General features: G+C 37.1%; 1 protein-coding gene and 1 non-coding gene across 2 annotated transcripts in view; one reads left to right on the forward strand and one right to left on the reverse strand.

The window, feature by feature from the left end:
- The window catches only part of LOC133847205 (ubiquitin-conjugating enzyme E2 N), a 152,553-nt gene extending 131,854 nt beyond the window's left edge, over positions 1 to 20,699 (forward strand). The window contains exon 3 of the mRNA XM_062282085.1: positions 20,689 to 20,699. The gene's annotated coding sequence lies outside the window, so the exon portion shown is untranslated. The remainder of the gene's footprint in view (positions 1 to 20,688) is intronic.
- On the reverse strand, positions 15,727 to 15,808 carry Trnas-cga (transfer RNA serine (anticodon CGA)). The gene has a single exon. It is a non-coding gene; the product is annotated as a tRNA-Ser (tRNA).
- Positions 20,700 to 23,035: the final 2,336 nt, after the last annotated feature.

The raw sequence follows: 23,035 nt of genomic DNA on the forward strand, positions 1-23,035 counted from the left end.
AAGCAATGTTGTTGGCCAGGGTGCCAAAAATTGAGGTTATCGCTAGGACGACGATGGCGCTGGCAAAATAATAAGCAAAAGCAGGACGACATTGTTGTTATGTCCTCCCCCTCCTCCGCCTCCTCCTCCTTCGTCGTTGCTGCTGCGTCCTGCGAGTGGATGTGGGCGGCATCGTTGCGTTCTTAGCCAGGCTCATCAGGCAGGCAGACAGACAGACGGACAGACAGACGGAGTGACTGACTGACTGCCTCCCTGTTTGGCATTTTCCGACGTTGTTGTCGTTGTCGCTGCTCCCAAAATGCCAAAATGTGCAGCCGACGTCGCAGTGTCGTTATCCTTCGTCGTCGTCGTCGTCGTCGTTGTGCATTTTCCTATGCGCTTCCTTCCTGCACACACACACACACACACACACACACACACACACACACACACACACACACACTCGCACACTCACACGCACAAACACACGCAGTTGCAGGCACTTTGAGTCCTTGCCTCCTTCGTCCTTCCTCCTTCCTTCTCTTCTTCTTAGCGCTGCCTGCCGAAGTTTTTCACAAGTTTTTGGCAGAGATTGATGAATTTTGATGATGTTTACGCGCTAAAGGAGAATTCGCTTTTTTTGCTCCTCTTCTCCTTTTCTCGTCTTTTTTTAATTTTTGCATTTTATTCTCGCAGTTGTTGCTGCTTGGGGAGCTGCTTGGGGAGCCAGCGGCATCCTTGAAATAACCTTAATCCCATGCACAAGGGGCCAAAATGAATGATGTTTATAAGACGAGCATCAGCACAAGGACGAACAACAACAACAACAACAACAAGAACTTCCTTCGCTGCATTCTTGGGCATTGCACATTTCCACATTTCGCTCAGCCAAACGAAGCAAACGAAAAGCAAAAAAAAAAAAAAAAAAAAAAAAACCCTAACCGCATTTTATGTTCTATGTTCTACGTTTCAAGGATAACGCATCCTGCTGCTGCCTGCTGCCTGTTTCTTTTGCGCTTTTCGCGTTCTTCTTCTTCTTCTTCTCTCTCTCGTTTTGTTTACCCCACTTTTTTTTTCGTTATTTTCGTTTTTGTGTGTGCGTTAGATTTTCATTTTCACTGCAATTTCATTTGCTTGCCACACGCGACGCAAAGTGGCCATTTCGTCCAGTCCGTGTCCTTAGGGGAGAAAGAAGGGGAGAGAGAGAGATGGTGGAGGGGGGAGAGGGAGAAAGCTGTGCGTGTGCATTGTAATGCGTCTGTCGGTCGCCTCGGTTGCATCTGCATCTGCAACGCAAGGACGCATATTAATGTCCTTACTTAGCTCGGCACGTTTTTCCTCCTCCTCCTCCTCCTCCTCGCCCTGCTCCTGCTCCTGCTCCTTGAGTCCTGCTTCACTTCTCTAGGAGACATCCTGTCTCAACAGCAACCCAAGACTAAGGCAAACGGCCTTAGCAAGTGATTAGCGAGCCTTCTCTCTCACTATCTTTTCTATCTTCCCTCTTTTCTCTTCCACTGGGAGATATAACAGGTGAAATGTTTGGAAAACCTAAACACTAACGAGCCAAGAGGAGTGAAAGAGATGGAAGAGAGAGGGAGGGAGCGGGAAGACAGCAGCTAAGCAGTGACCACAGACCATAATTTCGAGTTCATAAATACGAAATGAAATACAGTCACGACTTAAGCGAGCTTTCAGTTGAATGCTGGATAATGTGCCACACCGGCATTTGAAACTGTTAACGATCCAACATAAGACTTCATTTTCTATGTGTACGAGCTAAATAATAAAGTACAACATACATTCAAGTAAATTTGTGTAGCTGATTGACATAGATACAATTGCTTCATGTTAGTAATACTTACAACAAAATTAAACAATTATGAAAGAGGTATTTTTAATGAAAGCAAAACATTACTGTATTAAAATATACTAAAAAAGCTTTAAAAAATACCAAATTCCTTTTTGGTATATATTATATACTACTACATTCAAAATATACCACATAGTACACACACTGAAACACGAATTAAACAATTAAGAAAGCTACAATCGAGTGGACTCCGATAATATAGATATTTACAATAAGCACAATGCAGTATTAAAATATACCGAAAAAATACTGAAATATACCAACTTCCTTGTTTAATAAAACGATATACTCATTCGCTATATATTTTTAATAAAATCAAAACATTGCTGTATTCGTATAACGAAAAAATACTGAGATATACTAAAAGCAATACATTGCTGAATTAGTATATACTTAAAACATGTTAAAATATACCGAATTCCTTATTTAGTATAGCCATATACTTATCCGCTAACCATTTCCAATAAAAACAACAAATTTCTGTATTAAAATTGACTAAAAATACTAAAATATACTAAAACAAAATATTGCTCTATTAAATTATACCGATAAAACAATCAAATATATTAAATTCCTTACACTGTTTTTACAATATTATACTACTCTAAAAAAATACCATAGACTACAAAATATACCAGCTAGTCAAATCAAAAGAATGTTAACAAATTTACATTTAATTTAGAGAATTTATGTTTAGATTTATTAACATTACAAGTTTTACAAAAATAACCGATAAATAATCATTATTTGCTATATTTTTAAATAATAATATGTTTTTAATTTTGGGTGAAAATAACATTCAATTTTATTAGAATTAATATTTTTCATTAATAATTATTTTCTAAGGTTTTGATATGTACAAATATATAAATTTGATTAAATATTTGTATTTAGAAATAAGAAAATATTGTATAAAGATTAAATATTTATATATTATTTAACATTAAATAAAAATAAATGTTGTACTAATACATCAAGAGCTTTTCTTTAAATTTATATTATATACATATTTCGATTTACTGGCAATATTACATTATAATGTTCATATTTTGCAGCACTTCTTTTTTGTTTTATGCCACATCATGATAGTTTTATTTATTTTATTTTTGTATCAAATTTTATTATGAATCAAATTTTTTATTAGTTTTATCCTTTCCCGTATTCTTACCTCGTTTAATTATTTGTTGATCGTCAATAACATTTATTTTATTTGGAAGAAAACCATTTTTATTATTTTGTTTTTATCATATTTGAAAAATATATATTAAAATTGTATTCACTTTACCTTTATCGTATTTTTAGAGCTCTGTTAAGTTATTAGCTGATCGCTGCATGATTTATTTGATGTATTAAGAACATTTCATCACGAGGAGAGAATGCAATTAGTTTGTCTGTGAATGAATAGCTCAACGTGGTTGCGAGTTTTTAGTTAGTCCCTTGCCATCTTAAGCTCTATGTGACTGTCTCTCTCTAACGCTAACTCTAACTCTAAATCTAGCTCTAATTCCATCTCACACTGTGAAAAGCAGGCGATGCTGTAGCTCGCATATTGCTCATACCACATGTGCGCCCAGAGTCGCCAATGGCAATCGACCAACGGCTGCTGTTGCTGTTGAGACTGAGACTGAGAGGCATTCAAAGGGACTGCACAAAGTGCACATCGGGGCGGCAAATGAATGCGAAACACACACACACACACACACACGAACACACTGCAACAACAATAGAAAGACGACGTTTATGCAACAATCATTCGCTGAAAATGGCAGGCTAAAAGACAAGGCAAAAGGAAAATGAAGAGCAGGCATGTGTGTGTGTGTGTGTGTGTGCTGCACTTTGATGCTCTTATTGCGTTTCATACAGCAGCCAGAATGGCAGCAACAACAAAGCCAAATCAAATGAAATGCCACAGACAACAACAACAACTGTGGAAAGTGAAAGAAAATGCAAAAAGCAAAAAGCAGCAACAGCAACAGCAACAGCAACGGCAAAAAACAATCTAAAAAATTGCCTTAGAGCCGCCCATGCAATTTGCAGTTATTGCGCACCCAAACACATAACACAATCCCCTCGCTCCTTTCCCTTTTCCAGCACCTTTTCAGCCCCCACCCATCAGCACGAGGCTTTCATTTCATCAGACGAAATGTGCATTTCTTCTATTTTTTCGTGTTTCGTGCCCTTTTTGCATGCTAACGACGTTTTCTTCTATGGCCAGGATGAATGCCAACAGGATGAGCGCAAGGAGTGTGTTTTGATACTGCCAAACGTGGGTCAGGCATTGCCAAAAATATAAAAAATACCAAAAAACACGAGTCGAGAGTGGAGAGCGGAGAGTGAAGAGTGAAGAGTAGAGAGAAATCCAGCACGGACGCAGTTGGTCAGCTGCCACTCCACTTCAGTCTCAGCCATCCAGTCTCTCCATCCTTCTGTCTAGTCTACTCTATGTGTATGTGTGTGCTGGTGTGTGTGTGTGTGCGCATCCTGGTGCGCACACAAATATGCAACAAACTACTCTACACAACGTGGCCAAAAGTGCAAAAGAAAATGTAAATGAAAGCAGCACACTGCAAAGTGAAAGCTCACAACAGCAGCAGCAGCAACAAAAACAAGGCGAAAAGAAAAGCAAAGAAAAAACTAATTCGATTAATCATCTGGCAAAGGCTACAGCTACAACTACAGCTACAGCAGAAGCCCTAACTCCAACTCCATCTACAACTCCGAGCCAGAGTCCGAGTCCGAGTCCTGTTCCATCTCCAATTCCATCTCCATCTCCATCTTCTGCTACGACTTTGGCCTGGCTCTGGGATCGACTCCAACTCCTGCCGCTGCTCCTGGTTGGTCAAAGGAGTGCCAGCATGTCACGCACACACCCACACACCCACACACACACACACACACACACCCACACACACTACACACTCACTCGCACACACATTTTCCTGCATTGGTGCAGTTGTTGTGCTGCCTGCTATTTGATGCCAACTCTTCTTGTTGCTGCTTCTGATGACTGCCGAAAATGTAAAAATACGAAAAAATATAAACCGATTTTAGAACTGTCAAGGCAACGACTCAGCAGATACTCTAGAAATATAGTATAATAAAAATACTAAAGTATTTATTAGTGCATCTTCTCATCTTATTTACAGATGTTCCCATCTGTGTAATTTTTCTTTGTCTTTTTAATCAATGTCTTAATAATACTGAAATACGGAAATAAACATACTAAAACATTTATGATAGTATATGAAAATACTAAAACATTTATTATTGAATTTTCTTATCTCATTGTGAGCTGTTCACATCTCTGCAATTCTGCTTAGCTTTTTCAAGCAATTTAAATGTTCTTATAAATTTTAAGATTGGAAATAGTACAAAATATACCGAAATACAGTATATAACAAATATAGTATATAAGAATACTAAAACATTTTTTATTGCATCTTCTTCGTGAAACATAAATGCTACATACAAAAAATACTGAAATATAGTATTCAAAAAATACTAAAATATTTATTATTGCATCTTCTCATCTTATTCTGCTTCGCCTTTTTAATAAATTTAAATGTTAAATAAATTCTCCGAATTGAAAGAAATATACTGTTCACAAGACATACTTAAATATAGTATCAAAAATACTGAAACATTTATTATTACTTATTTTTATCTCAATCTGAGCTGTGTTTATCTTTCGATTTTAATCAACTTAAATGTTTTATACAAAAATACTGAAATTTAGTATATAAAAATACTAAAATATTTATTATTACATCTTCTCATCTCATTCTGCGTTGTTTTTATCTCTGCAAATACAAAACATACAAAAATATGGCAAATAAAAAAATACTACAACATTTATTATACCATCTTTTCATCTCATCCTGAGCTATTCTCATCTCTGCAATTCTGCTTTTCTTTTTAAATCAATTGAAATGTTCTAATAGATTCTGTGAATCCAAAAAGAAATTCAGTATACAAAAAATACTGAAATATGGTAAATAAAATTAACAAATGTGCTGAAATTTTGTTGATTGGTTTATTTCTTATTTAATTTCGTTTTTCTAACATAATAAGTGCAAGTTGAAGCTTAAGTCAAAGCTACCCAGTGATGAGGCACCTGCTACAGGTTGGCGAATCGACAACGCATGCACCAAGTGGCAAGTAGACGGGGGAAATGCTGACGTTGTTGTTGTTGTTGAGTGACTGAGCAACCAATCTGCAAGCGAAGCTCGCACTGCAATAGGCTCAGTGTGGGCGCACAGTGCGTATGCGCAATGCCTTGAAGGCAGGCCACACACATTGCCAATGAGTATTGGGTGCTGAATAGCAGCGGGGGAAGGGAGTGGGGCATCGTCTACGCCTACGCCTACGAGAGTGCAACGTGGCAGCTTGCAACTTGCAACGTTGCAACGGCAACTGAGACGGAGCCATGCAATTAGTCTAATTGCTAAGCATGCCGGGGGCCATTTGCATTTGCCAGCGCCGAGCGAGATAGATGGAGTGCCTCACAGAGAGAGAGAGAAAGAGAGACGGAGAGGGGTTGAAGAGAGAGAGAGAGAGGAGGAGGAGCAGGGGGAACCGGCGTGCTCATGGCGCTAATCGTTCAAACGAAATCAGAAACAATTCATTTGCACAACAAGCGCCCAAGTCGCAGTCGCAATTTTCAAGACCAAACTCGCGAATCGAGTTTGCAGCAGCAGCAGCAGCCACAAAAGAGTCAAGAGTCCAATGTGGCAATGTGGCAATGTGGCAGTCACAACGTAACGTAACGTTGTCGTCGCGCTGCCCCCAAGATTATCTTAATTCACGTTGTGGGAGACTAATGAGTGCAAAACTTGGCAACGTGCTTCGGCTGCTTCAGCTTCAGTTGCCTGACACAAAAAAAATGCCAAAAAGCGAGGCTAAGCTAAAGCCTTTCTCTCTGCGGCCTGTCCACAAAACAAAAACAAAGGCAGGCAACAAAAAAACATGCGTGCGTTGACTTTAATTGAATTAGAGAGTCAAAGTCAAAGTCAAAGTCGAAGTCCGTGTTCGAAGTCAACGCTCATCTTCATCTTCCAGTCAAGAGCAGCACAACTTCTCAGTCGATCTCGCTGTGCGTTTCAAAAGCGCATTAATTGTCAGCCTCCAAAGTGAGGGAATCCTCCTTATCGATGCGTTTGCCTGTGCGTCTTCCCTCCTCTCTCCTCGCTCCTCACTTCTCTTGTTCGGTGTGTTGTGTCGCTTTTAATTAAGCATAAATTTCATCACATAAGATACGAGGCAGCAAAGTGAGGCACGCATGTTCGTCTGTCTGTCTCTTTGCTGCCTCGCTTAGCTTATTGATGTTGCAGCAACATGCACAGAACGTTGCACGCTTCACGTTGCACGTTCCTGTTGCAAGCTGTTGCAGAGACTCAAGACTCAAGACTCGAGACTCTAAGACGCATTATGACAGCTTCTAATTGATTGAGCCATTTCATTTGGTTGGCCACAGCCAAAAACTTTAGCTACTTTCCTTCGAATTCCCCCTCGACTGCTGCTTTTGCTCTGCTCTTCTCCTTGTCAGCTTTGTCGCCTGTGTTTGCCAAGCTGCAAATTGATTGTGCAACTTGCGCTTTTCGGCTGCGCCATCTGACGCCGTCTAAGAAAAATGAATGGCCATTAGAAGTGCACTTGAGCCATCCTCCATCCTCCATCCTCCATCTCCATTCCCATTCTCTCAACTCTGCCTTGGACTGTGTGTGTGTGTGTGTGTGTCTTGTGGCCTGTGTGCGCCACATCTCTGTAGCCACATCTACAACAAGTTTCTGCTTCGACTTCAGCTTCAGCTTCCTCCATCACTCGCTTCTGCGCTTGACGTCTGCGGCTTTCCAAGAAGCGGCTGGCATCAATTTTTGCTGCCACTCATCTGCGTGGTTTGCCACTCAAATCTGGCAGCGCAAGTGGCGCCATCTACTGCAGCGGCGCATTCGATAATTGCCAACTATCGACAGCATAAATCGATTGCTTTATCAGCACTAAATCGAATTCAAATTGCTTGATTCCTAGACGTCTCAAAAGCGATGATTTCCTCACGACAATCAATTTACTCTACTTAAGCATTCGCTTTATTAACGATTGAAAACTATCGATAATTGATCTCCCATTTTGATTATGACATTGGGGAGTTATTGTAATTGACCTTTGAAAGCATTAATCGAAAATTCATAGATATCAAATGGGTAGCCCGTGACTGCAATATATTAATTTATGATTATTGACATTCGATAACATCAGTCGATTATTTACTATCCCCTGTGACTGCAAGAACCGTACAATGAACGATTGCAACATATTTACTTGTGATAATTCGATAACACCCATCGATGACTTATCGATATCAATAAAATTGCCTGTGTCTGCGTTAAGTGAAAAACTGATGACTGTAAAATAAAAGATTATGATAGAAGCCACACTTAACTTTTGATTGCACAACTTTATCGTTTATCGATATCATTAGTTTTGTCAGTGACTGACCTCACTATATATGAATATGCAAGCTATCAGCGGAAATTTATATTCAACGGTATCAATCGATGAATTATCGACAGTAGTGTCAAGCATTTCGATAATTGCCCCTAAGGAATTTTAAACGAAGTGTCTGCTATATATTAGATATACCAAGAAACCCACAAAAATGTGCTGAATTGAATGAAAAGCATTCGATAATTTATCGATATCAACAAAGGTGTAAGTCATTCCGATAACTGAACAATATTTATATCGTTATCGAAATTAAAATGAATTAACACGACATTAAATTGCCTAACTTTCATGTACCGAGTTTGTTTTGATACTTACAAAATTCGATAACAATATCGATAATGAAATGAAGCAGTCAACACCAGTTTATGGCTATTTAATCAAACATTAAATTAAATTACTTAACTTTTATTCAACGAGTGCCAAATTTTGCGACTGTTTTGAATTTAAATTTTGAATATTGAAATCGATTGATAAACAGACACACATTGAACACACACACACACACACACACATAGAGAAACGCTCTGTGGCAACTTCCGCAATTTTGGCCTTAAAAATAATATTGTGTTTTTCTCATACTCGATATAGAATATTTTGTAGTTGTCGATAAAAAGGATTGCAAAATGGGAAGGCGACTGCTGAGGTCTGCCTTGGCACCTGCCGCAGACGCTGGAGTCGATGGAGTCGATGGAGACGATGGAGACCACAGTCTCGGTCAATGACATTGTTGTTAGATGGCAACTCTGGCCGCTTCCTGCTGCGCTTTGCTCCCTTGACAGCCTTTGTTGTTATTGCTTTTGTTATTGCAGACCACACATACACACACATGTGTGTTGAGGCCACTTTCGGTGATAAGAGCTGCAGACGACGCGCTGCTCTTCCACGTCCAACAACAATTTGACTGGCTGACAAACACCTGTCTGGCCCTGGCCCTAGCGTTCAGCCGCAGGCTCAGGACTCAGGACTCAGGACACGGGTCCAGGACACACACACACGGCTCAAGCTCGAGTCTCAGCCTCAGCCTCAGCCTCAACCTCAGTCTCCGTCTCCGTTTTGGTTGCTCTGATTTTTTCTCATCATCGTTTGAAATTGTATCGCATTTTTTTAAAGGATATTGTTTCAAATAATTCAAACTGTAGCCAGGACCACCTGCCGCATGCCTCCCACTCTCCCTCTCTCTCTCTCTCTCTCTCCATCACTCTCTGTCGCTGTCTCATGTTTGTGCCAATATTTTGCGGCCAGCTCCAACGATGCTCAGTGTGCTGATGGTCAGCCTGGCAGCGTGGGTGGCGCCTCCATTTGGTCGCCATCATCATCGTCAGTGTGTCCACTGAAGCGTGATGTCGTCTGACATTTACGGATATGCAAAAAGAGAGAGAGAAAGGAGTGTGGGTGGCTCACTCGCTCGTCTTTGCTTGTGTGTCTATGGCGCACAACACAAAAAAATAGCAGTAAAAAACGCGAATGCGGACGTTTCTGGCATCGGCTTTGGCCACGGCTTTTGGCTACTCCTTCTCTTCAACTCCAACTCTAACTCCGTTTCCCTCTCCCTCTCCGACTCCAACTCCGTCTATGTATCTAGCGTATTTGCTTTTACTTTATATGTGCGGCACCTCCCATCGAGTGCTTCCTCTCTGCTCACAACAGAAAATAACAAAAAAAAGGCACACTCAAAAATTGGCAAAAATTTGGTTAACGTAAAAAAGTCTCTTTGTTCTGTCGTCTCCATCGATGGCTCCATAAGAATATGCCCACCACATGCTCCTCCAGTCCAGCTCCAGCTTCAGTCTGGCCAGCTGATACTCTGCTCAACAGATTCCATATCAAAGTTCTCACTCGATTTGACATTTGTATTTGAACTACTCAAATTATTATTATCATTTTATGGTAGAAACTGGAATTAAAATTGAATTATATTTATACATATTTTGATTGAAATTTTATTTAAAAACGTAAAAATCAATTAAACATATTCAAAAGATTAATTTATTCTATTTGTGACTGTCGTGAAATTGTCCATAGTAAAATTACATAGTTTCAAAATGAAATTGCATTTAATATTTAGATATTTATTTGAGTTTCTCTAAATTAATTTGTATGTTGCGGTATTATTCTTGAAATATACCAAATTATTATAATGTCAAAATACTAAAATATACCTATTTGCTATATTCATATGCTATTACATTAAAAATATACCAAGAGTACAAACCATATTCATTTCTTTGGTATCTAATTTCGATATCTGCAATACATAATACAAATAATTTAAGGCATTTGAATATTAAGTTCAATTGGGAATTAACATTTTGAAAAATTGTAAATTAACATTTATTTCAATCTCAATATTTGCACTTAATATTCAAGTAATAACATCAGTATATTATTTTAAAAATCATTCCTCGTTTCCATGAGTATGTTATTTAAAATTTAACATCAATATTTTTAATGAATTCAGTATAGTAGTTAAAATAAAATATTATCAAAAATAATTTTATGAAAGAATTTTAAAGGTTTTGGAATTTAATCTGTAAATATTCAAAAACTAAAACTAAAATTGTATTTCTCAACTTGAATTTTAAGTTTCTACTATATTTAAAAAAAACAAAATTACAATACTACAATAAATGTTAAATAATTTCTTTACATTATCAAGTAAACCTAATCCACGAAGCTATCAGAAATGAATATTTTAACAATAACATAAATATTTCACATCAATTGGCATTTCTAAGTAGATCTCGAAACTTATTATTAAGAAGAATTGAATCTACAAAGGTATAAATTATATTGTATTGACATAAAATAAATAATAAAATATTTCAATATTACAATAAATATTACAATATTTTTGAAGACTATCAAAAGAGTCTATCAGAGATAATAATAAAATAATAAAACACATATTTCAATGTTGCCTTATCTTTATTATTTTGGAATAGCAAAGAAATTCATAAAACCGAAAAATGTTGCAAGTTGCTTTGCAGCACGTTTGAAATTCGGTTTGTAGCTAAAACTTTTAAATTTCTCCTCTTCTTTTTTTTGTAGGTAGGTTGTCTGACTGACTTTGTATCGACAATATTTCGTACCTTTATCAAAATTAAATTCCAGCTTCGAACGTGCCTATGTTTTCATAATAATTCCATGCAATTTTTTCATTCGCTATTTTTTTTTTTGAAACTTCTGTTGTTCATTTTTGTATTTTGTTTTTTTGTGGGCTGTCTGGACCGCTTTGAATGGACTTTAATGCTGAAATCGAATCGTAAAGCATTTGAGAATTAAGTTAAATGAAGATTGTTCAGCGTGTGGCATGTGGCATGCGGCATGTGGCATGTGGTGGGTTTGCTTTGGGCTTTGAGCCTATCAGCGTTGAAAACGAGGTGAATGCTGACTGCGTTTTCAATTGGGGTGGCTTCATCCACACGACACACAACAAAAAAAGTGCAGTGCCAACCCTTGACTCTTCGCTGCAGTTGTTTTTGTTGCTGTTGTTGCTGCTGCTGTTGCTGATGAGGACGCATGGGAACAAAAGCCCATACCCAAGTCGTTGCTTGATGAATGTGCCCCTTGCCAACGCAACAACGCAGCTTTCGAGTCGCAGTCGCAGTCGCAGTCGCAGTCTCTGCTGCTGTTGCTGCTGCTGCTGTTGGCGGCTCATCGATGACCAAAGCCGCAACCAATCGCAGGGCGAATGCAGCGTGCAAAAAAACGCAGCAGCCAAAGAAAAGGACACGGCCAGCGACACGCTGACCAGCCACAGCCAAAGAGCCACAGAGCCAAAGAGCCACTGAGCCACAATCGCAATCGCAACGAACTCGATGGCAGGGCTGGAAGGCTTCGCGTTCTCCGATTTGCATGCGTCGCCTTTCGCACACACACACACACACACACGCTTTTGATGCCACAAATTGCGGCAGGGCGAGTTGAGAGTGCAGAGTGTTGGCTGCGGTGGGTGGAAGGAGGGAGGGAGACTGATTGGTGGCTGCCTTTTTGCTTATGTGCCGCGTGCACGTTAATTACTGCAGTGTGTGTGTGTGTCTATGTGTGTGTGTGTTCGTTTCTATGTATGTGTGTGTCCATTTCTCTGTATGTGTGTGTGTCTATGTGTGTGTGCTGTTCATCAATTTGCCATAGATTGCATAGAGTGAAGTCTCAATCAGCAGCAGCAGCAACAAACAGCGTGTGCAAGCGAGACAGCAATACCCAATGCATGTATGTATGTGTGTGTGTGTGTGTGTGTGTGTGTGTTCGATTCCCAATATGCCACACATGTGCCAATGTCGCGGCCATTTACTTGCCCCGCTTCCTCTTCTTCTCTATATGCTTTCCATTTTTTTATGCAATATTTTTTGTGCTGTTTTTTCAGCAGCGAAACTACACGAAGCGAGAGGCGCCTCCTCCCTCCCCCGTCTCCCTCCAGTGTCCCTCCCGTCCCCCCGCCGTCCTTTGGCTACCGCTCACTCCAAACCAATCGCAACCTGCTTCATAATAATTGAATTGGAAAAAGCTGAGCAAAGTGTGGCAGAGCAAAGGGGTTCAGCTTGGTTTAACGCTACGCGACCACAGCAAAATTCTAATTAAACAGGATATGGATGCTGCATGCTACAAGCTGTATGCTGCATGTTGCACGCTGTATGCTGTATGTTGGGCAAAAAAGGCTTCGTCATCAGGTCCGCTTATGGACAGTTTCGATGAGAACACACACACACACACATTCACACAGATTGCGGTTGTTAATTGGAGTACATTCATAAGCCATCAACATCATCATCATTGCACTCTCATAATCATACTTCAATTCATCAGCATCAGCATCGGCATCAACCAACAACCAACCAAAACTAATATAAAATTCTTACTCAACTTTGCAAAACGCAAACCGTTAACTATTCCGCCCAAAAGCCACTAAAATATCTGGCGTATGATGCAAATAAATCTATGTATTATAGGTTCATCATTGCCACATATTTTCCAGCCAAACAAAATAAAAAAAAAAATGTAGAAAACACTCAATAATGATAGTCTTCAAGAAAATACTAATATGAAAGCTCTATTATGCTCCATTGTGAGATACCCACTATTTACTATTATGAAAATATACCAATATATATATATAATGATGAAATATACTAAAGTAATATACCGAATAATTATTCAAATATACAGAATGTTATATTTCTGATATCGACATACTACCACTACATACTATCCATCTTTAAAATATACCAATATACTATATATTTTTAAATATACCAAATAAAAATACCTAAAATTACTTAAATATACTGAAAGCTAAATTTCTTATATAAACATACTACCACATTCAAGAAATCTATATAGATGAAATAATATAAATTTTGAACCTACACAATTTGAACCAGACAGCTGCAGCTATTCTTAGTCATATATAAAAATGTCTGGAAGATACCCTGATTGTTATCGTGATCAATAATATGTATTATATTTCTCCTTCCGCATGTTACATATATTAGCTGTAGGTTTAAAAATCTAATACACTTTTACCATACGCATAGCAGCATTTTTTCTTTTATAATATATTGTTGATAATTGCTCTTCCATTTTGTTTAAAAAATACTATATGTGTAAAATAATACAATTACCCCTGAATTGGGAAATTCATTTAAAAATTATTGTAGGCTTAAAAAAATAAGCATAATAACAAGGAATAAACAAACATTTCTGCTTCGCAATTGTAACTATTGATTTACAATGATTTACCAATGTTATAAACAATATGAAACAAATATGGAAAGAAGTATGAAATGAAACTGATTCATCGAATGAACCTTAAAAGGGAACCTTTAATTAAGCAAGCTGAATCTACAGTGAATTATATTATATTACTAGTGAATTTTGATTTAATGATGTCGGCAAAAGAATTTATTTGATTCAAAAAATTTCTTGATAACTTCACACAAAAGAGAAATTAATTTCTTATGATAATTTAATATATAAGAAGAGTAACTACTCCGTCAATATTACGTCATTTTGAAAATGCCCCCATATATGAACATACATATGTACATACATACATACAGAGGTGTCGTGTAAGAAAGTTAAAGTTATAGGCAGAAGAAAAAAGCCTTGTTCACATTATTCCCTTTTGAGCCTATGCGTTGAGCTCAGCAACAAAACTTACACACTTAAATACATACATACATACATTCTTCATACAAATACAATTACACACATACATATATGTAGAATTACATACATACATAGGCTTGCACACAAAGTTCAGCATACATACTTAAGTTCAAACCTGAGTTTCTGCCAGCAATGCCAATTGCTCTACGTCATTATGGGATATTTTTGTCAGGATTGTCCACTTTGGAGCATTTGCACACAATTTCCCAAAATTGTACTCTTGCATACGTACACATACCTAAAAGTACCTTGTCTTATGGTGTTAGTGTTAGTGAGTTGCATCGAATCTATTTCACGGACAATTCAAACCGCGTATTACGCGCACACAATTTTATATATGTGTGTGTAAAGCTGCAAGTGGCTCTCACAAAACAGTTGATTCGATCGCAATGAAACGGAGAGCAAATATCCTTTTCAATTGGTAATCTGGACACAAATGTCCCCCCAATATTAGGGCAATTTTCAAGCAAGGCTCAGTTTTGCACGCAAAGTGGCTGTGAAATCATCTCTCGTTGGGTATTGTAAATTTTATGTGTGTTTATAAACGCGAATTGTAAATTGCAAAATGATTAATTATTATTATTGTGTTTAAATTGCGAGTTCGGTATAATTTGCATACTTCTAAATTGGTATTCAATACTTATTTACATGTGCGCTACTGCTGAAATGTTTTTTTGTTCTTTTTTTTCTGAAAAAGTTCGGTGGCGTCACTTGCTGTCTCGCTCTCACACTCGGCTGCTGTTACAAGTGTCCTAATTGTGTTTTGATGTTAGTGAGTGAGGCGCGCATTCTAATTCCTTCTTTGCTTCTTTCATATGCATAGAAGTGTGAGTGTGAGTGTGAGATAGAGTGAGTCTTATGCGTGTGTGTGTTTTTTTTCCTTTTTTTTATGTGAGTAGAAGTGTAAACATGTATATTTTTTGTTTTAATTTTTAAATCTTCAATAAAGCATTTAAAGTGAATAACTCAAGGTAAGTCCATAATTACAAATATCTTAACATACATATGTATTTATATTTATGTACAAAAGGAATGATATGCTGCTGACATTCCAATTAATTAAATACCACCGACTCTATTTTCATACTGAACGTGCAGTAGTATTTGAAAGATAGTTTATTTAAGTATTCCAAGTAATCATAAAACAAAACATTTTCTAAATAACTTAAAAATTGAAAAATGCCAAAAAAGTTAGCCAAAGTTTTCGCAGCCGGTAGGATTCGAACCTACGCTCCCATAGGGAATCTGATTTCGAGTCAGACGCCTTAACCACTCGGCCACGACTGCTGTGATCAACGCCGTTGCCAATTATCCGTTGTAAACTCGCGAGCTCAAGTGGTTGCAAATTGTTCTATTTTTAGACACGAGCGAAAATGAATCAGCAGTAGAACGCTCATAACTACGTCACACAAAAGAGAAAGCAAAAATTGTATGCTTACAAACTAGAATAGAATACAAAACATAAGAAATGAGTAAATCGAAGTATTTTACGGCTTCAAATGTTTATAATAATTCCATTACTAAAAAAAAATGATTAATAAAAATAATGAATTTTTGCGTTGCGAATTTAAATTTGAATATAAGAGAAGAAGACACCATGTCAAACCGAATTCCAGCGCAGTTGGCGATAAGAAACTTTCTGTCCGCCATAAGTAACAACAACATTTTGAATGGCACCCACCAAACTGTTCAAAAAGAGTTCACAGGTCACAGTTCTGAGTTGTCTCCGATAGATTCTCAGCTCTCATTTCTCCAGTTGAAGTTCTTCATCGTTGTGTGTGGCAAGCGTAGGTGTGTGTGTGTATGTTTGTGTATGTAACTGCGTCCCCTAAGTCGATGAAAAAGTTTCGACAGGTTTCACATTTTAGGCCGCGAACAGTGCAACAAGAACAATAACAACAACGAAAACCAAAAAAAAACGAAGCAAAATGAAACGAAATGACAGCGAGCAACAACCGAAAAAGAAATGAGAGAAAAACATTTTTTGTCGCCGCTGCAAAAAAAGGTTTTTGGCGAGGGGAAACTTCACCTCTTGAAAGCCCTGAATCAAAGTGTTAAACGGTAATGGTAACGGTAACGGGGGCGTTGCACACTGGGACAAAGTGCAAATGTATCATGTGAAAATAATGATTTATTATTTTGACTTAAATGATTTAATAATATAGATCATATACATTTAGAGAATTATAAGCAAATGAAAATTATTAATTATGTATAGATTTATTTATATTTTAATTTTAATTTATTGTAATATTTCAACGATTTTGCTTTAATTAAATGTAAATATTAATTTATTCAATATTTGATATGCAGGAAAACCATTTTCAAAAATTTCCTTTAAAACATATATTTTTAAAAAAAATACAATTTCAATAATTTTTTATTTATTATAATTGCAAAAATTGAGTTTTTGTCTTAATAATATAACATAAATATTCTTATAAAATTAATATTAGAACTCATTTAAAATCTTTCACCAAAATACTTTAACAAAGACTAATTGAAGGAAACAAATTTCAGCTGACTTATCTGAATTTCTTATGAAAATCATACAGAAATCATTGAAAATCATTTAAATTACATGACTTCATTATTGCCTACAAATGTAATGTATTTCAAATCATGTCAAAGCCTATATAGGCTTAATATTAAATAAATACTTAAAAAAAATATATTTTTTTACAATCTGCTATACAAAGTATTAATAATGCCTACAAATTAACATTAAATATTCGAATAAAAAAATTAACGTAATGTTCTTCTAAATAAAAGCTTTCAAGTGAATTTCTGTTACATACAACTAGAATTATAATATTCACATATGAAATATTTAGAAAATTTCTATACTATATATAATCGCAATTTAAAAAGCTTATGAATGAAGTTTCGTTGTCGCCCTTGGCAAAAGATTTGCTAGAGTGCTCGTGGCACTTGGCACCACTGTGCAGCGACTGTTGTTTGAGACTGTATGTCTATATGAACTTCTGGTATTTGCGGCCGTGCCATACCGCTTTATACTCTGGGCCAAGTCAAGATGTCGACTTCGACATCTTTGTGGCTCATCCTCCTGGCTTGAAGGCACCTCATCGCACTGCCAGACGCCGTTATGTCTCGCAAAGTTCTAACTGTGGCAACAACAACAACAACAACAGGAAAGCAACTGAAAACTGGTTCTGCAACATTGTGTGTGTCATATTTTGGTTAGGGCTTTTTTTTCTGTAGCTGTAGCTGTTCTGCTTCGCAGTCGTGCGCTCTGCAAAAATATTTCATATAATTTATTGTAAAATTATTTCCGTTTCTGTTGGTGCCTGCCTGCCTTTTAGTCTGTCGTCTGTCGTCTGACTGACTGCTAACTTGCTGACTTGCTTCGACAGAACCTGTGTGTTCTTCTTTTCTTTTCGGTTATAGTTTGTGGAGAGTTTTTTTTTGTTTATGTTTTTTTGTGTTGTGGCTCACTTGACTCCACAAAAAACGAAAAAACATGGCCATCAAGCATTTAATTGGCGTCTATTTATGTCCAGATAGCACATCGTATCCCAAGATCGTGAGTCGACTGAGTGACGACAACTCCGCCGTCGCTAAAGCCGGAGACGCAGACAAAAACAATGAAAATTGATATTGAAAAATCTTCTCATTGGGAGGGAAATCTTAAAGGCAACATCAGCGACCATCGTTTGCCACCCGTTTCCCATATTCTAGTGACTCCTTTATCTCCCTCTCTCTCTCTCTCTCTCTCCGTACTCCCCGTTAATCATTCGATTTCATATCCCGTTTTCGATTTCGTTGCACGTACAACAACGATTCCGATTTCGACTTCATTAAAAGCGAACCCGACCCTCTCATTACGCATATGAAAAGCGCCTGCGATTTGCATGACGATCTCTTCCTTCAAGTTGTTGATGTTGTTGTTGTTATTGTTGTGGCATGCCCCTTTGCAATGTGCGGTGCACATCAGAGCCGCGCGTTGCAGCATCACAAACGCATCGCCAGCGGCAATGTTGTCACGCTTTGTTATTGCACGCTGCCAAAGCACGTTGCATGCCGCACACTGTCTGCTGTCTGCTGTCTGCCGCATGCTACATGCTGCATGTGCTGGATGTGGCCGGTGCGCCTGCGCAATCGCCAAGTCCCAAGTCTGTCCATCATTATGTCAACGCGCTGAATGCGCATGTCAATCAAGATGAAGTGCCGCTGATATCTTTCCTTGGCTGCTGCTCAGCTCGATTCTTCATTGCTCTCCTCTTCTTCCCTCTCACTCTCTCTTGTTCTCTCGCTCTACCCTTCTCTGTCCTTGTCTTCTGCGTCGCTGTTGCTGGCAGGCGCTTGAGTGCCCCATTGGGACAACATATCAGCAACTGATTATTCTCGTACTCTGGCTTATTTACAATGAAAACATAATTGGCCAATGAGCCGGGCTTGCGACCTCGATCTCAATGCGTAAGCATTATAATGCTTACGATCCAGCTGCTCCTTTACAACAACAACAAGAGAAAAACACTATAATCTGCATGGGTTGAGTATATATATGAGAACATAATAAACTTGTATTATAATAATATAATCTACATTTAAAACGGAAATGTTTCACTGAATACAATCCTACAAATGTAATATTAACATTTTTTTTTTAACCTCTCTGTATCGTTTTAATTTAAGCTTATGTTAGATATAAATATAGAAAAATAGTGGTGTAATAATAAATATTATATTAATAATGAATATGAATAACAAAAAATGAATTTAAATTGTGTAATAAAAAAAATATATGACAAATAATAGTAATACCAAAATAAATTTCGAATTTCTTATTAATTAAATACTTAAAATCGTAATAAGAATAACATAAATAATATGTATATATAGTGACAATTATTTATAAGTTCCTTACTTAATAGCTATTTTATTGGTTTTATCTCATTTTTCTCTTCCTCAAGCCAATTTGTGTTAACTTTTTGGTTAGATTATGAAAACTTTTATCAAAAAAAACATATAATTAGAAAAATATAATATAACAAAATATTTATATTAAATCTTACTTATGATTTATTCATTTTTAATTGAATTCATAATATTTTATTAAAGAATAAAGACTAGTAACTATAACTTTAACTCATTTGAAGTACTAAACTCGCTTTACAATATTATTGTTTTCCAGACAATCAAAATAAAATAGCTTTAAATTCTAAGCAATAATTTCTTTGCCTATTTTAAACAGATTTTCTGCGCTGTTAATTTACCAATTTTCTTTTTTTAATCTCTTTGCAGAACTGATAATGAGGATTCTATTAAAAAAAACAATTCGTAAGTCCAAAACAATATATGTTTACTTAATTGAAGCTTTAATATACGAACTATATGATGTATTTTTTTATACCCGCTACCCATAGGGTAGAAGGGTATTATAACTTTGTGCCGGCAGGAAATGTATGTAACAGGTAGAAGGAGGCATCTCCGACCCAATAAAGTATATATATTCTTGATCAGCGTCAACAGCCGAGACGATATAACCATGTCCGTCTGTCCGTCTGTCCGTCTGTCCGTCTGTGTGTCTGTCCGTCCGTCCGTATGAACACCTAGATCTCAGAGACTATAAGAGATAGAGCTATAATTTTTTTTCGACAGCATTTGTTATGTTTGCACGCAGATCAAGTTTGTTTCAAATTTTTGCCACGCCCACTTCCGCCCCCGCAAATCAAAAAAATCGAATAACAAGCGTAATTTTAAAGCTAGAGTTGCGAATTTTGGTTTATACAATAATTACTATAGTAGTTATGATTCCTGAAAATTTGGTTGCGATCAGATAAAAATTGTGGAAGTTATTAAAGAAATACTTTTGTATGGACAAAAACGCCTACTTACAAGGGGTCTGCGTTGCTTTGGCCGACAATCTAGCACATTGTGCCGTCTATGGTATATTTTGAATGGTGTACTATATCGATATACCAAACATATCATTTGGTATATTTTTAGTATTTTTTTTAGTATTTTCGGTATATTTTGAAAATGATACCGCAATATTTTGGCTTTATTAAATTTGGGTAGCGGGTATCTCACAGTCGAGCACACTCGACTGTAACTTTCTTACTTGTTTTTCAATTTGTTCAATATCAAGTTAATCTAGTTCACAATTGATATATCTTTAAGCTTTGGCATTCATCAAAATTCACTTGAAATGAGGCCAACTAACTCAATCAGCTGTAAGCTGAATGGCAATAGATCTGCCACGTGCCCAGCAAAAACAGAAATCATATAGAATATAACCCAGTATATAAATATGTGCGATATGTTTGTTAAGTTGGTAATCCTCCCACCTCGATCAACTCCTTTCAGAGCAATTCGTTTGCTAGTCTGCCATGGTTTTTTTTTTGTTCCTTTTGGTCGAGTATTTTATTTTTGGGCCATAATTTTTTATTGTTCGCCCGCTGCTTGCATCGTGGAGTGTGTGTGTGTGTGTGTGTGTGTGCGGGGAGTGTGTGTGCTTTTACGAGTATATATCTTTTGCTGCTGTTGTGTTCTACTCGTTCTACCTATTATATTTCGATGTTTTTCGCGTCTGTCTCCAGCTCTCGTCCTCCTTCTTCTCGCCCTCGTCCTCGCCGCCGCCTTCAGAAGTATTACAACGCGATATTTATTCTTGTGTGTCAGCTATAAAGGTGAAATTTACTGCGGAATGTCATTTAAAGTACAAACATTTTTTCGGCAATGCGAGTATTGCTCGTATTTGTGAGCCACGGTCACAGGACACACAGGACAATGACTGAATTTTGTGATAAACTTAGGAATATCCTGGAAACTAGAAATATTCTTATTCTTATATATTGTTATATATATATATATATATATATATATATATATATATATATATATATATATATATATATATATATATATATATATATATATATATATATATATATATATATATATATATATATATATATATATATATATATATATATATATATATATATATATATATATATATATATATATATATATATATATATATATATATTATATATATATATTATTATTATTATTATTATTATTATTATTATTATTATTATTATTATTATTATTATTATTATTATTATTATTATTATTATTTCCAGTTTCAGTTACCATAATTTTACCCTCAATTTTATGCTTTTTAAAGTATCTACTGCCATCGAGCATACCCGCTTGCCTTGATTGCGCGGTATCCTTTAACAAGGCCCGCATCCATGCGGACCAAACGGTTTCCATGCACGCCAAATGAAGCCGTCGATGCCGCCGTCGGGCACGACACACACACACACATTCACATTCAAACACATGGAGTGAGTGAGAAGGCAGCATAAAGTGCGAGGGAGATGTCAGAGAGAGAGAGAGAAAGAGAGCGAGAGTTCACAGTCGGTGGCAACAGTCACAGTTTTTGCCGTATTTTATAATCCTTTTCCTTTTTGGCCGTGCAAAATAGAATAAGACAAAAAGGCGAGCTGAACACAAAGGAAGCGAGAGCAGCGAGCTGTGCGCGACATTTGTTTGTCTGTCTCGCCTCCATGCCTCCCCTTCCCTCCCACCCCCACCTCTGCTCTCCGCACTCTTCATTCGACGTTTCGGGTTTCGAGTTTCGCCTGTTTGTCATTATGTCCATGCTTCCGGATTATATTTTGGTAGGAATTTTGTTTATTTCCACGTCTTAACAGCTGTCGCCGAATGCAGTTGAACCACTCCGCCCCCGTCCCGTCCCACCCCCGCCTCTCCCCCACTTGACCCTTGCAGAGCGAACCGCAATCCCTTTAATTTCGTCAAGTGGCCTAATACCGTTCCACTAAGTGGGGCTAATCAGCCAGCCACAAGATTCAAATCTCAAACGGATGTCGCCGCTTGTGTTTACAGCGCGACCCCTTTTCCTGTCCCTCTCTCTCTTTCTCTCTCTATCTCTCTCTGCTGTAGAAATTAATTATTAAGGCATTTCGAGGCACTTAATATATTCGCCTTGATATCAAATAAACTATCTATTTCAAGCGACGCTTTTCATCGTTCCTCTTCCGCCTCCTCCTCCTCCTCTTTCTTCTCCTTCCTGTTCTGTGCTTGAGCTGTCTGCACCTTGTGGCATGCGTTGAACACCTTTTAACGTGCCACAAATGGCACCAACTTCTTAGATAGCCGCTCATTTAAAGCAACTGCTGAACTAGTTTGGATTGAGGCTTCAGCAACGGATTTACTTAAAACTCTGATTGCTTTTGGTAACAGTCTGGTATATTTTTGTGTTTTATGGTATATTTTGAACTTAGTAGATCTGTATACCAATTATCATTTTCAGTATAATTTTGTATTTTTCGCCATATTAATTTAATTTTCTTCAAGGTGCTAGTAAATTGATATACCAATTATAGTCTTTGGTATATTTTAGTATTTTTTGATACAAAATTGTGTTTAGTTTTGATACTTTAGTTGACAATCTGGTATATTTTTTATTTTACAGTATATTTTGAACGTAGTAAATTATTATACCAACTTCGGTATACT

Source organism: Drosophila sulfurigaster, chromosome X (genome assembly GCF_023558435.1).
Source record: "Drosophila sulfurigaster albostrigata strain 15112-1811.04 chromosome X, ASM2355843v2, whole genome shotgun sequence".
Lineage (NCBI taxonomy): Eukaryota > Metazoa > Arthropoda > Insecta > Diptera > Drosophilidae > Drosophila > Drosophila sulfurigaster.